We start from the raw sequence: 15,737 nt of genomic DNA, 5'->3' as shown, positions 1-15,737 counted from the left end.
AACAGCGTCCTTTATCGCCAAAATTTTTCACTGGAAGCGCTGGCATCGATTTTATTGTCCCTACCATGACTACGCACACAACGAATAAGTGATATTGAAGCATTCTGTGTATGAAAATTACTTTGATGTAATGTGTTCATTTTAATTAAAATTTGTAGTGAAATGAATTTTTGGTGCGTAATATCGTGCACTTATTGGGACAAAAATTAATTTTCCCATCTCTTTCACTAAAGTTATCGGTTACAGAATTGTGTTTTTCAATAAATTTCCACGCAACGAAAATACTTTAGGGTAGAGTATACAATTTGCATTTTTATACTAGTAATTACAGAAGTTTTTCTCTTGATTAAAAAGTATAAAAGCTGATGTCATTTTCATTAAACACAATTATTATATAAAATGTTTTTAATTAAATTGTAATTTAAACTTCATTTTAAATAATAATAATTTAATATAAACTTTATAATATGTTTGGACGATAAAGATTAAACTCATTTGTAAGCGTGACTGCAATGATTAATAAGAATATATACAAATCAATATGGAAATAAACCCTAAAATTATTTGTTCCAACAATTCAAATGTAAACACATGCAAAAATTGAAGAAAGATGATTATTGACTATCTACGGACCACTGAAAAAAGGAAAATCCACGTGAATGGCATAAGTAATGTAATTAAACTTCATAAAAGGTATTTTATTACTATACCCCAATGATCAATGACCTACCTACACGGTAAGTCTCTACGGTTATAGAATATTATAAAGATTATTATATTAACATTCATTTTTGAAAATTATCGACAAGAGGAAAATTATTCATAGGTTAATTATACAACAACTATCACAGAAGAAAGAAACATAAACCAAATTACAAAATAATGTTCGAAACTCGTCGAAAAATGAGGTTCCAGTGAAATAAAGTGAATAATTTTTACCGGTTGGATATATAATTTTAACATATATCCCGAGTAGAAATTCCAATCAGGCAGGCCGGAAGTTGACCCGGGCCGGGTCCGGTGGCAATACGGCAGTTCCTACATGGAAAATTGGATTTAAGACGGATCAGGGCCGGATGAATAAAAAGTAATTAAGAATTTTAAGTCAGGATCGGATCAAAATAACTATAGTGGAATCCTAGTAAGAAGATCTTGATTTGAATTCATCCGGGCCGGATCTATATGACTGTAAGTAATTATTTATAAATAATTACTATGGAAATGAACGGTCAAATAAATCTGGCTCAATTCATTTTGAAAAATGAAATTGTAAAATAATTAGGTAATTCAAAACAATAATTCAAAATAACAAAGTCAACTCAAATATTTCAATTTCAATTAAAATATTTCCAAAAATTTGTCGCAAAAATTGATAGCTCTCTAAGTATCCTTTTCAACTCATATGATGTCCTTGACCATCACTATGACCATCTTGAATGGACCATCAGGTAAAGAATTTTACTTCACGTGCAGGAAAGTAAAGTTAGTTTTACAAAATCTTAAAAAATATACAAAAAAATTAATAAGAAGAAATAGAAAATACTGCTTGAACATCTTTACTAGTACTTTGTGTAGGTGAAAATTGGAAAATGTGGCCAGTCAATATTTTCACAGCACTATTAGCATCACTTATTTTTTTCACTTCTACAAAAAAACAGGCATACTTGTAACCTATGGTGTTAACAAAATCTCAAAACATTGAAATTCGTTAAAAAATGCTTTGGGGTTAAAAAATTCAATAAAACAGCGGGTACTTTGAGCAATTATTTTGAATGTTTTAATGTAAAATAAATATATTTATGCTCTAATATCTGAATGATAAATTAATTCCTGGCATTTATCTTTATACATATGTTTGTTTTTATCTTTATGCAAATTTTGCGCTAAAGAGCAAGCTTCTAAAATAGTGCCGTGCATTTCTGAAACACCATATACATGGTATATATGTATGCACTTCGCTGTCGGACGTTTATGTGAATTTATGTGTATATTTATAATTTTACACACAGTTTGAAAACTAAAATTTACATTATTTTTATATAACTACAAAAGCATAATTGAATTTAGAAAATTAAACTCCAGTGTTTAATGATATACGTGGTTAAATCAAGTCCCAACTTAGTTAAAAATAATACACATTCCACTATCAAAAATATTCAATTTCATTTGATTGGCTAGCTTTCCAGCAAGTCAATTTATAAGGGGTATAGTTATGTTGGAAAATCTTCTTTCTGATAATTGAACTACTGAAATTTAATTTGTAATTTAAAAGAATGCCAAGATAACAAAAAATATCAAATTTTAAAAATATAATAAAAAAGATCGATATTTTAAAAGGAAAGGGTAAAAAAAATTGTACAAAATTTTGTTATATTTGAAAATAGAGTGGACTGGTCTGAAATAACTCAAATATTTTTATTCTAGTCTGGAGCCCTTCTACTAGGTATTCATCGAAGGAAAACTTTAGCTATATTAAAATGAGATCCACATGGAATAGTTGCAAGTGTGAAATTCAATAGAGATAAAGTCCATCCAACAAATTAACTTGCATTAAAGGGCGTTGTTATATCAAACTCATTAAATATTAATAATAATATTATAACATTTCTATGTATGTTTCTGACTTGTGTATATATGACCGAATCGAGAGAATATCAAACTGAAAGTGTACAAAAAAAAGAAACACACTTACCGGTTTTTATAATATCGTTCGAGTTGTACAAAATATAATTGAAAAGATTTACAAAAACACTATTTAACTGTTTTTTTTTTTTAATTTTCTTCTTATCCTTTTATACAATAAAAAGTACAATTAAAAATAAATAACATTTTAAGATATTCATACTCAAGTGTAAAGCTACTTACTTACTTTTTAATAAAAAAAAAAATTAATTCACATTAACTATAATTTTTGTTTCTTTTTTGTGCAATTTTTAAGTAAAAAAACACAACTATTAATTTTCGGATACAATTATTAGATATATATTTATTTTTTTTATAAAGGGCACTAAATATTTTTAGAATAAATTTGGAAAAAAAAAGTATAATTATCTCAGTATAAATATGGTAAATGACCGTTGCCCGTCACACTGTCGACCGACACTTAGTTAATAAATACGATAAAATTTCTCACTTATGGCAAAAACAAACTCATTTACAACTTACACATATATACATATATCAAGACATCACTTCTCTCAAGGAAACCCGAAATTCTTTCTGTCTAGCAGTTTGCATAAGCAACAGGAGATAACTGGTATGAGATCATACAACTCCGGCTGACGTATATAATAATCATATATACATGCTATATACCTTATACATAGTAAATACTATACCTAGCTCTCAGCCTGTGATGATGTTTTGGACCAGGCGCATACATTCCCTATGTATATATATAATGTATATATACGTATCCCACCATCCACCGCTGACGATTACTAACTCCAGGCGCTCATTCTATGAGCATGAACTCCATTCTCTCTATATTTACTTGTATATATATATATATATATATTTAGTATATATATACAGGATGTCCTAAAGGATATCCTGGTTCGACTAGATTTTAAAGTTTTTAAATAATTATTATTTAATGAAAAGTTTTCGCAAACAGATAAGCATCGATATTTAAATAAGTTTTTGCATTAGATTTTCTTTGGTTTAATAAATTAAGTTTATCATTGTTATGAAATCTTAAATAAGATATTTTACTAGAACACCATTATGTAAAAACATTTTCAAAAAAGTCGATAATTTATTGCTACACTGGCAAAATTGTGAAGGTTAATTTAACAAAAGTAAAAAATATTGAAAATCGATGAAAAACTACAATTTATTTTATACTAGGCAAAAAATTTAAATATCTTATATATTATTTCTTTAGCCTGTTTTTTGCTGTACATGCCAGATTTTGAATATTTCTTGATCAAATTCCATGATTACTCCTCATTTTACCTTTTAGACCACACGATCTAAAAATGTATCGTTTCTTTTAAATTTAAAATCTCAAATCTGCCATATAGGATATCAAATAAAGTTTTTCGAAGAATTAATTTCCAGCAAGCTGGAAATCGTTTTAATACCTTCATTTGGTAATAAATGCGTGTAATCGAGTTACTCCTATTCCAGAATGTGTGCATAACTTTTAGGAGTCAAATTACTGCAATATTTTTGCACTTTTTTCTGTTATTTTGCTCCCAAAAGCTATGCACACCCCCTGTGTTTGAACAAACTCGGATTACACGAATTTAAGACCAAATGAAGGTATTAAAACGATTCTCAGCTTGTTGGAAATGAATTCCTCAAAACGCTTTTTATGGATTTTATTTTATTAGCCGAACATGCTTCGAATGCAAGAGTTTATATATGGTCGCCTAATATTGAACACATCATAAAGCAGTAACAACTAAAAATGAGCCGGAGAAATAATGTTAAGATTTAATTTTGTTCATTATGTAATTTGTATATCATATCTGTAGTAAAATTGTCTATAAATAAATAGAATAGTACACATCTAGGGAGCAAAAGTAAAAATTGTCTCAGATGTCATGTTCATTGTCTTCCGAGGAGAAGCCGTGGGTAACAAACATGAGATCTGAGATATTCTATATTTGCTCCCGTGGTATGTATACTATTTTTCTTCCCGATGGAGGCAGAAAGTGATAACTTGACACTTTTTGCACGGAGGTGAGAAAAAGAAAGTTAATAAATAACTTATATGGTTCAAGAGTTTAATAGCTTTATCTACATTTATCATGCGCCACAAGATTTGAGCTTGGTACAGTGATATGGTCGCTAATGACTCAATTGTTGAAGCGACCTTAAATAAAAAAAAAAAAAAGATTTGGGCTATATGACAATTCCGGGTTGACAACTATCAATCGTAAATATTGAGAAAGTTATCATTTAAGAAGCATTAAGGATGTTCCAGCATGGTATTTGCAGTTTCTATGTTAAAGCAATGGTACAATTTTTTTTTCGACAGAATTTAACGAAAAATTAAATTTAAGAATTTAATAATGCTTACTATTAATTCCCAAAGTTTCAGAAATTTTGACCGTTTAAAATGGGAAATAATTATGCCAACGTCCCAATTTCGATCAATTTACGTCAAAATTAATATCTCGAAAGTGAAAATTAATTTCTAAATTTTTTTTTTAGAATTGTATTGTATAAACATTTTTTTCTACTTTTTCTTCAATATATAATAATATCATAAAAAATAGTTGGAGAGACCGGACATTTTACATGCTTTAAATGGGACATGACCCTCAAAATCGCAAACTTTGTCTTTAAATATCTCGCGATCTAAACGGTCAAAAATTATGAAATTTTAGGAATTCATAAATAAAGCTATTATAAACCCGAGAAAAAAAATTCGGCCAAATCTGTCGAAAAGTGATTTCATGCTGGTACTACCTTAAATGATTTTTCGGGAAGATATGGAGCAATCAGTATTATGCATAATCTGTATATTTCTTTAGTATAGAATTTTGATTGATTATTTAATTGTAGCCGTTTGCGAGTAATTTGATTTCATTAATGAATAAAATTGTTACCAGGGAACATAAAATCCGTTGTAAACTCACCATAGAATTTTCAGGTGGAAAAAATTACATATGTCTATAACATATACACAGGTAGTTACACTTCAGCTAACAAGGAGACTATGGTCAACATTTGGACCAAGTTATCGTACCAACGCCACCAATAACCCTCTCGGTAAGATCCCGTTGTATATATGTATATCCCGACAATGTTGTTTGCTCTTGTATACCTATCTATCTATATATTAATACAAAATAGTATAATACATAGGTACTATGTAACATAACTATACGAACTCTACGTAAAACGTATAGTCCAGGGCAGGGTTGCCCAACCTTTTTTTGTCCGTGGGCCGGATTCATCATGACATACGATTTCGCGGGCCGGATTCTTTATAATTGCATATCTTAGTAACACCTTTGAAAAAAATTCAACATTTTCAATGAATTCACGAATATGTTTGTGCTGATTCATTTTTTTTAAATATTTATAAATTTTATGAAAATGTTGCGTTTTTTAATTTATTTTTAGAATTAAATGAAATCATAAAAGGTTAAAATTTCAAAAGAACAAAATCTGTACTCACGATTTTTTATCAAAAATTAACTTAAAGTTTTCACAAAAGTTAATGTAAACATATGTGAGCATCTCCTATGAAATAATTACCACAAGTAACTCCATGATTATAACTAACTTCACTCTGTAGTCACCTCGACTATCGGCCACTCGCGGCAGCACTAGTCGACATCGGCATGACACACCGTGTCATGCCGATGTCATGTACAAATACAAATTATTCAATCAAAATACATATAACAATATCAGAAATATTGTAGTTAATAAAATTCACAGAAAATACTTTAATAAATTTAAAAAATAGGCGGTATTTGGTCAATAATTTACGAATATCCGACTAGGAGCTCGCGGGCCGGATTGAGCTTCTTCGCGGGCCGGATCCGGCCCGCGGGCCGTAGGTTGGGCACCGCTGGTATAGTCAGTACACGTAGAGTACCTACGTAGAGCAGGTACATTACATACATAAATGTATACGTCTAGTTCATATTGGCGTTGTGTTTTGTTACCTGGTGGTAGGTATTCAGTATTATCATCTACCTGGCGGCTCGTTCACATCACATACAACAAACACACAAAAATAGTCTTGTTATATCATCTCATCTCACATCGTGTGTTGTTGTTGTACGTATAATGTATACCTCTACGAGACTTCGACGAGTCCGATGTATCTCTACGTAGCGTAGGGGTACATACTATATTGTATGTATGTATGTATGTATTATTATTATTATGTTCCTTACTCTTCTAGTATAGTGTACCTACTAAAAACCTGTGTATACGTGAATTTTATTTCTATCAATATGATGCCATGCCGCTCTGGTGATGCCCCGGAAAAACATTTATAACAAGTTCTAAAACAAACATCCAATAATCAGAATTTATACTTAGAGAGGTACCTTTTTACACATTTGTATGTATTATAAAAAAGTTTTTCATTTAAAATGATATAATTTTATACTTAAATTGGGTTTGTTGAATCAAAAATAAGTATCAATATCTGTATTTTATTTCAATTTATTGTCATAATTAGTATTGAACTTCGCCGAGAAAATTTTATTTAAATATTTTTTTTCTATACAGTGTGTTCATTTCAAAAGTATTCACTCTTAATAACTCTTGACCTGATGTGATTATCGTTTTGAGTGAAAACACATCGATTTAGATATCGAGAAGGAAGTTCAAAATGATACCTAGGCAATTTTAGGTTTCACCCCTTTGACCCTATCCACCCCAATTTTTAAATTTCAAGTGACATCCCTTACTCTGTTATATCTCATTTGAAAAAGAATAAAAATCTATATTTAATCAAAAAAAATTGAAATCCCTATATTGGTTTTTCTCTTCAGATAGACTACCCAGAAGATGGAATTCTTACCTTCTATCTTCTGTGTAGTTTATCTTAAGAACTAATCGATCAAAGTCATTTTTTTACGATGGTTGAAGAGAAAATAGTATGCCTTAAAATATAGCTAGTTAAGAATTTTCTCTATCAAATAGGGTAATCTACTATTTTTGAAAAGTATTTCAAAATTTGATTTTTCTAATAAAAATCCACAAAGAAATATAATTCGAAAAAATAAACACGCTTTCTTATAAAATCAAATCAAATTTTAAACATTTATATTCACGCAAAAAAGCTGTCAGCCATTTTGGTGATGTAATATTGGTAAAAACAACAGTCGTGTATGTAATTATTATATGTATAAATAAAGTTGATGGACATAACCTACAATTACTATGAAAGCCATCAACAAATGAGTAATTAATGTATATTAGTTTTACCTATATGATGTCACATGCAAGAAAACGTTCAATTTTTTTGCTGGGTAGTGTAATACGCATGTGTTGTTCAAGATTGCATGATAAAGTTATTCAATATTAATTTTATCTTACTGCCCGATGAAACTGCGATTACGATTCCGCTAATATCACAAATCACCGTGAAAAGCTACTCTTTCAAATAAAAACAAATACATGATATCTGTACACAAGTTGTTTAAAGTTTAAATTTTTTCATTTTAAATAGAAAACCTTTTTCTAACTGGCGAAAAATATGAGATATTTACTTACTATGTTTTATATGTATGAACAATACTGACTTCTGTGACATTTTAACTATTATTCATTTTCTGGTGTTTTTTCATATTTTTGACAATATGGTAAAATATTGGATTATGTGCAAATGGTAAAACATCCGGTGTAGGCACATACCTATGTGAATACCTACCTAGCTCGCTACTGTTGGAATTTAAAATATGTTTAGAAACATCATAATATTAAATCGATGGTATACTGGTATAAAAAGAATGAATAAATTTGTCGGCATTGTCTAACCGCTTATATTATGCTTCTAAAAATTATAGGTTTCATCAGGTCTCCCAAAGAAATTGTATCATCATTATATTTATATTAACAAGAACAAGTGAAATTTACAAAATTAAAAAACCCCCGACAAATGCGATTTATTCCTTGTAAATCTATTTTTGGAAACTTAGCTATAAAAGCATCTCAATCAAGTCGGCTCGACCGTTTAGAGGCTACGATGCCACTGAAAAACACACAGACGCACAGGTAAACACTTTAAAATTAACACTCCTTCTTAAATCAATATCAAAGTGATGGTCAAGAACATTCGATAAGATGAAAAGGATATTTAGAGAACTATCATTTTTTGGGACAAATTTTTGGAAATATTCCATAAATTTGACATACCATTTGTAATCAGCCACCTCAAAAACCCCTACGATTCAATTTTCGAGTGAATTGCTTAACTTTTTCGAATTTTGGCGGCATATTCGGCCTTCGGACGGATTGTGATTAATAAAAATAGACTTTTAGAAATCGTCGACTTTTATCAATCGCGGTCGACTTCAGATCAAGCGGTCGGTCTATTTATGAATAAACCTATTACCTATTAAACTAACGTAACTATTTATTTTAGTAAATCAAACTCTATTCAAATGTTAAAGTTTTTGATTCGTTATCAACTAACTGAATTATGAATATTAACGATGTGTTAACGTAGGTATGTGATTACAAATAATAAAGTTTAGTTTGATTCTGGGAATAATGATGTAGGTAACTTTTTTACTTTAAAGAGGGTCGGTCAATTAGATCTTACCACTTATAGATGTCTGATTAATTATCTTTGGTTAACACACTAACATCAAAGAAATAAGAAATTGTTATAATTGTGTACTAAGCATTTTCTACTCTACTATTATAAATATGATTCCAAATACCTTCGAAAATATGAAAAATTGGCAAAAGATTTTTAAAAACGTGATTCTACAAAAATGCGCAATGCAGTCTCATATTATTTGCACACCATACAAGAATTTTCTCGGTTTAAGAAAATTTTTAATTTGACGAACACTTATTTTCTTGAATTAAATATTAAGATATTTAACTCAAAAAATATTTACTTTTTATAAAAACATCAGCCAAGTAAAATCGTTTACTCCAATCCAGATTTTTGAACAAACTTTTATTAGCTTCATACGTATGTTTCACTATGTAAGTGAACCATGGGCGGAAGCATGGATAAGAAAAAAGCAATTTATTTACTTCATTATGAAAAAATGTAAATGCATCTTTTGTCTTACTTGTTAAGATGATTATAGCTAGCAAATTTAATAAATTATAATAAATCTATAGAATAATTAAATATATCGCAGATGTTTAAACAAAATCGGCTGTATAAAATATTCTAGTTTTTCTTTTTACAATAAAACTGAAAAATATTGGAATATTAAAGTATATACATTTTAATAATATGAAATTGAATTTTATATAAATTGAAATAGCATTAATTTTATTAAAATATCACATTCACTTCAAGATGAAAAAAATGTTTTAATGTAAATAGTATCTACTACAGTGGCCTTCATAAATAAATACATACCATAAATCCTTCAATACTAAGTACATAGATATTTGTATTCATCAATAAACACACCCTCGTGAAAATTTTCTTTGAAAAAAGATTAATTTTAAAAGAACACCTGCATTAAAAAATAAATTAATTTTACATAAAAGTTATTTAAATTGTCACAGCTTGTATCGGTATTCGGTATTCGGTAAATCTTTGAATTACTAGCAACATTCTAAGAACACATTTTTATGAACGATATGTCGTTAACGATTTTGCCTTCGTTAATTATTGCGTTACTTACGTTCATAGTTGTAAGATAAACAATTCAAACTTTAAAGTCTTAAACTTTGATTTGCAATTTCTCTCTATTTGTAACAGCTAAAAATATTGATGGATGCTATGCATAAAATTTTGGTAAAGGTGTGCATAGAGTCACCTAATTAGTCCATTTTTGGTTGTCCGTCCGTCCGTCTGTCTGTGAGCACAATAATTCAAAAACGAAAAAAGATATCATGCTGAAATTTTTGCAAAAGTAAAATTAATGTGTTTTTCAATTGTAATAACTTTTAAACGCTTTAGTGAATCATTTAATATTTTTGCAGCAGTTTTAGTATTTACTAAAGCATACTAAATTTTCATTCCTTTTGTAGTATTTTGATATACCGAAACATTCTTAAAGGTGTTTTATATGGTAACTTTTTGTATTTTAATAAACAAATAGATATTATATATATACTAATATTTGCTGGAAGTCTGCCAAAGTCTTAAAAACGGCTGTGTTTGGTAAAAATATTACCTATAAATTATTGTCTTCAACCCACCAGCTACTCCTAACGAAACTCTACTTCGGTGCATTGCATTAATAAATTTCTAGGAATGGACAATCTTCTTATCTATTTTGAATTTTACGCTTCATGCTGGCATTTTGATGCATCGGAAGAATAAGTTTCTATGGATATATGAACTTCTTTATCTACTAATTTTATGCCACATATATCGGGAGCTTTAGAACTATACAGTTTTCACTAACTTTAGAAACGGCTGATCCTATTCCGATGGCGCTTTTTATACCATGTCTATGAAATATATCAAGCTATACTAAGTTAACTACAAAGTTTGTGACGCTTTTTTGGTAAATGTGTCCATAAAATCACCTAATTAGTCCCTTTTCGGTTGTCTGCCCGTCTGTCTGTCAACACAATAACTCAAAAACGAAAAAAGATATCAAGCTGAAATTTTTTTTGCGTGCTCAGGACATAAAAAGTGAGGTCGAGTTCGTAAATGAACCGTCAATTGGGTTATACATCTGCTAAACTTCACTCTTAAACAATTAACGTTTGTGTTTATGATAGCTCATAATATCTCTTTCTAGAAAATAATAAAATCAACTTATACAAAAAGCATAACAAAAACAACAGCCATTAATAAAACATACCATAAAATGATAGGCCATACATTTAACATTAATCACTTGGATAATTAAAAGTAAATTAATTGTGTCCGGTAGGTTCAAGTTCCACAATCTCCAACCTGGCTTGAATCAATATTAATTAATTCGGTTGTTATGTCTTATACGGTAAATGGTTAATTAGTATGAGAAGCTTATTGATAAATAATTAATTAACGCATAATAATAATTATTATTATTAACGCATTAACGCATTCATAATGTTATAAGTTTTTTTGTTTTAACAAATAATTCAGATTTGTGTAATAGCTATAGATACTTAAAAACCTACTTTTTTAAAAGCTACGAAAGTGTTAATCTCAGTATTTATTTAAATCTCTGCAACAACTTATTAAACACATTCATACACACTAATGGTACATTTATTATGTTGAACATTTTTCAATGAATAAAATTAGTAAGAGATGGAGATAGAATAACTGTACGTACTTTCATACATAATAGCCCAACATTTTTTTAACCACAGATTACATTTATATATGTTGTAGTTTATACTTAAATGAAAGTTTGGTTTTAACGCCATCGAATCTCAACTACCATCGAAGTAGTTGGTAGAGCGCTGTATACTCCAGACCATAGGTACTCAGAATTAAGAGATTTCATATATTGTTATATGAAAACTTTATTTTCAATTATAGTGAATCTGTCCAGGCACTAGTCACCCTTGACTAGATCAATTCTTACTTACAACAAACCACGAATAACTTATCTGATCACAAACTAACTCTTAAGGTCACCGACAAATACACGTAAGGTCCACTCCACGTGCGGAATTGCACAGTGCGATATCCGTGGCTGAAAACAATGATAAACATTAACAGTAATTTACTTTATTTTAATTTGTAGGCAACTTTATAACACATATGATATACAAATTACATAATGAGCAAAATTAAATTTTAATATGTCTCTAGTCGGTTTTTTTCTACATTAGACCGTGAGTCTATTTTTTGTGAGTTGTATAGCACGATAAGGTTGAAAATGATTTGTAAATCATGAAATTTGATAAAGGTATAAGGAGAATATCGCGTGGACATGAAAAAAAGGCAAATATTGATGCTACGAACAAAATTTTGGTATAGGTGTTCATAAAACCACCTAATTAGTTCATTTTCGATAGTCCGCTCGTCTCTGTGAACACGATAACGAAAAAGATATAAAGCTGCAATTTTTACAGCTCAGGTCAAGTTCGTAATTGAGCAATTGAATATTGGGTTCGTAGGACCCATTTTGTAAACCGTTAGAGATAGAACAAAAGTTTAAATGTAAAAAATGTTCCAAATAAACAAAATAAACAACTTTTGTTCTAAACATTTTTTCGTAAACATCACTCGTAATCCGTGATGGCGCAAATTAAACAGTATGTATTATAGGGGAATAACAGCCATACGTATGGTTGACATGTATGTATGTCTAGCTATCTAAGGATGTCTATCTCTCTTTACTTGCATAACGTGAAAAAACAAACGATTCCATCAACTCAGTCAAGTTGGTGTCACTTGTTAATTTTTATAATTCAAATAAAAATGGTACTAGGACATATACTAATGGGTAGCACTTTTAAAACTTCTAAGCTCCGATCGCAAGACTAAACAACAACTTCCTAAATAATATCTTATTACTTCAGACTTAGGAACGTTCCTAAATACAATCCGTCACCTTTATTGATGATTTCATCAATTTTCATTGTACAAATGTAATTTGGTGACATCATAGTGTGCCAATTGGCAATACGGTTTGTATTTAGGAACGTTCCCATGATACCACTTTCGATTATGATTGTATAGTGTTATCTAAAGTTATCAAATACATAGATAATATCTAGGCGATGAAAAAAGAAAATTGAGTTTTCTAACCAAGGCTTGGATACAACATATCCAAAATAATGTCTATAACATTTTCGTATACATAAAATGTAGGTATTTGTCGACCGGAGTAATAGCATATAGGTATAGTACATACATAGTAATAATACAAATCCGTAAAATGATATATAGTGATACTTACTTAATGTTTAGTTTGTGAAAACAGACAACAATAACACAATGCAAAAGTTTTGTGTCAGGTTGCATGAATAAGATGAGAAATATTATTTTTCGTGTATTCATGCTATATTCTAGGTAGCAATGCAGTAACTGCACCTTCACATGGAAAAGTTTCGTCATGTATATATGTACATTGATGATCGTGTATGTATACGAAAAATACATTGTGTTCAAATTTTTTGACTGTAATGGAATTTTTGAACGTGATTTTCTCTTTAACTCACTTTTTTAATATTCAAAAAAAAATTCAAGGGGTGATCGCTGCTTTTGAAGGTAAAACGAAAAACTATTAATTGCTAATTATGTTACTAACATTATCATTTTTCCTATACAGTAAAACCTGGAAAAGCAAGAGTTCAAGGGAACACAATCTCATTCTCGCTTATAAAGGTTTCTCACTAACCCGAGTTTCTCGCTAATACAGGTACATAGGTAGCGTTTCTCTCTTATAGAGGTACGCAGCAATAACAAGCCACAGCAAGTACGAATGTATTTTTATTGTAACTATAGTTCCTCCTAAATAATATAAATATATAAAGATCGACTGTCGCTTATAGAGGTATAGATAAGTAGCAGTCTCACTTACGGAGGTCCATGAGGGAAAAACGACTCTCTCTTACAGAGGTTTCTGTTTCTCGCTAATAGAGGCTTTGGGAGCTTAAAATGACCGATCCTGGCTATTACTCTCACTTATCTAGTTCTCACTTACACAGGTTTGACAGGTCTTTATTCAATTTTTATCATGAAACTATGTATACTTCTTTTTTATTAATCTTGCAACCGATGGTTGCAACATTAAACGCGTTATAACTTCATAAATATTAATTTTAGAGAGAAAATTTTAGAATAAAAGTCTTAGGAAATTTGTAGATTTAAAAGTTAAGTTAATCATTTTCTTGTTTAAACAAATAGTAGAAAAGATATCGGTCAAATAGTCAAAAAGTAAATCGTCATAGTTTTATAAGTCATAAACAGTTAGTGATACAAAAAAGGTATGTAATTTAGTGATCTACAATAAAGATTATTACCATTTTTGGTATAAAGTGCACGGTTGTTAGAGATATTGCCTAAAACGGTTTTCCTTAAAATGGAGACACTTCCCTCTCCTATTTTTGTAAGGATTTTGTGCATTTACATTTAGTACGTGATACTGAACCTATTTAAATTAAAAAATAACTCCTGTAATTTAGTACATTATGGATAAGAATAACTAACTACTTAATTAATAAGATAATATTACAAATTTTAATCTTTCAAATGACACCAAACTAATGAAAATTTCATAAAATGTTTTTGAAATTTTATATTTTCAATTATATTTCACCATCATCAAATTTCCATTGTTGGTAAAAAACAAATAGGTGAACAAATGTTCTTTAATAAAATTCGGTAAAAATGAAACACTTTGTATGTTTATATATAAAGACGGTGATAATAAATGATAAAGCTTCGATGTATAATAAGAATTTTATGCTGAATACAACTGTATTTAATTATGGATTGTTCGTATATGTCATCGGCTTTGTCATATAATATTTTAAAAGTATCAAACCTATATCTTCTGTCGATGCGATGCCTTTTATTTTTTATGAAAGTGATGATGTGTGTAGTTTATTGTATGCATAATGTATGATTTCTATCTAATACAGGTCTGGGAATAGTAACCAAGTGTTTTTGGTACGGACGTCCTCGGTTATCAGAACACGAAGGTTGTGCGGTTTTTTGAAATATGTTCTTTAATTAAATGCATTCCTTTTTTAGCTGTCATCATTATGGCTCATTAATCAACAACAAAACATAATGGGGTATGTTTTTTTTTGCTTGGAATGGCGAATCTGTCGGAGACTCAATGTTAATCTCAATGAATCTGCCCTCGCCCGAAACATAATTTTACGTTGTGTTAATAATTTTCTATAGGGGATCAGACTAAATTTTTTTTATCACTTCAGATGAAGAATTCTCTCCTCATGAATGGAAGAGTGATTGCTTATGACTTCTTTGTTTTTTAGTTAATTTTAATTCCACTTTCAAATTTTGTCATGGTATTAAGTCTAGTTTTACATTTTTATGGGTAACATAGCCAATTCGACATTAGGATTATAAAAAAAATGCTTATCTCGAAAGTTCTTAGATCGTCCGGTATTTTAGTGCACCCGGTATAAATATTTATGTAAATTGAAGAAAAAAAAATATACAAATGAAAAGTTTTGTGTTCATAACAATA

General features: G+C 29.5%; 1 protein-coding gene across 1 annotated transcript in view; it reads right to left on the bottom strand.

The window, feature by feature from the left end:
• Window positions 1-15,737, bottom strand: part of LOC123295945 — a 119,310-nt gene that overhangs the window by 99,490 nt on the left and 4,083 nt on the right. The window lies entirely within an intron of this gene.

This window comes from Chrysoperla carnea, chromosome 3, assembly GCF_905475395.1.
Source record: "Chrysoperla carnea chromosome 3, inChrCarn1.1, whole genome shotgun sequence".
Classification (NCBI taxonomy): Eukaryota; Metazoa; Arthropoda; class Insecta; order Neuroptera; family Chrysopidae; genus Chrysoperla; species Chrysoperla carnea.
The sequence above is the reverse complement of the archived record's forward strand: the minus strand, read 5'-3'. Positions and strand labels throughout refer to the sequence as shown.